The sequence below is a fragment of the Ricinus communis genome, chromosome 4 (assembly GCF_019578655.1).
Source record: "Ricinus communis isolate WT05 ecotype wild-type chromosome 4, ASM1957865v1, whole genome shotgun sequence".
In the NCBI taxonomy this organism is placed as follows: Eukaryota; Viridiplantae; Streptophyta; class Magnoliopsida; order Malpighiales; family Euphorbiaceae; genus Ricinus; species Ricinus communis.
In genome coordinates, this window is record NC_063259.1 from 18,975,879 (window position 1) to 18,977,245 (window position 1,367).

General features: G+C 31.7%; 1 long non-coding RNA gene across 1 annotated transcript; it reads right to left on the reverse strand.

Moving 5' to 3' along the window:
- Window positions 1-576: 576 nt before the first annotated feature.
- Window positions 577-921, reverse strand: LOC125369905. Its single transcript, XR_007215589.1, has 2 exons — window positions 863-921; window positions 577-720 (listed from the first exon to the last, which is right to left on the reverse strand). It is a non-coding gene; the product is annotated as an uncharacterized LOC125369905 (long non-coding RNA).
- Between the last annotated feature and the right edge of the window lie 446 nt (window positions 922-1,367).

Genomic DNA, 1,367 nt, shown 5'->3' on the forward strand with positions numbered 1-1,367 from the left:
GTACAAGCAACGCTAGGGAGCTTGATGTAGCACCCCAACTCAAACATCCAACTGTATATATAATTAACTTTATAAACATAATTTATTACTTAGTTACAATATACATTCATACAATTTAAGTGGCATAACATACTTAATATACATAAGGAATATTTATACATTAGTTTAATTCACACAAGTACCCAAAATGCCCTAATGCTTCAGAGAACTCCTCTGGCCCACCTGATAATATTGACTGATGCAAAGAGAGCAATGCACAGCTAAGGCTATCTACAACTGCACTAACATGGAAAAGAAAATTTGCTAAGGAATGAGCTAGCGACTCAATAAGCATTTAATTTACTAAACTATAGTATATTAGGCTAGAATTATCAAGTCTCTATCGAATACAGAAAATTATACCAACACTTAACTGTTAATCACAAAATCAACCATTTCAATTATTCACATAAACAAATAATTTCATCTCACATAATGCAAATAATCTCAAACTCAACCAAGTCAAATAATTCAATTCCACATTATTTCTATCAAATTAGGATTAGATGACTCATCCTCACATTTCCTCACATTATCAAATTTCAGTGACCACTTGACAAGACTATCCGCCCGGCTCAGTCTTGCCATCTCACATACTCGGGTAGCTATCCGCCCGGCTCAGCTTTCCCGATCACACAGTATCCATTCAAGAGTCATCAATCCTTAATCACAATCAATTCACTTCACAACACATCACAATCAATTCACTTTATAACAAGCCAAAAACATAACCATTATCAACTCAGTCAACCAAGAGATTATCAAGTAATCAAATAGCAGTTCCTACTCAATATACATAAAGTTTAGTCTATTAAATACTTACCAAAATTTATAGGATAACAAAGTAATCCTATTCTTTTTCTCTTACCACTTCCTTGCCTTTGGACGAACCTATTCACATGTTCAATACAAATACAATTCAATCATAAGGCATAAATATACATATCTTTAATATCCATAAAAAATCACATTTCAACAAAATAACATATATTCTTGATGTTAATATGATGCATGAGATGAATGACGATAAATCAACATATTTGATGTAGGCAGCTTGTAGGTACTGACTTAGAAATTACACCAAACCCTATGTACAATTAATAAAAATCTCATCTTTCCCAGAATTACACTTCCATTTTTATAGAATCCATAGCAGAAAGGATCACTTCAAAATCATTTGTATAAAAATAGTTATGGCATTTTCAATACAGCTGCTCCAATTTCCATTTAAACAGAACAGTAAAAGTTTTCCTATTAAATGACCAGTCAAATGAATAAAATTTCTGATGAAACTCTGCAGATATAAAGTTAACATTCTAAAGTTTCTA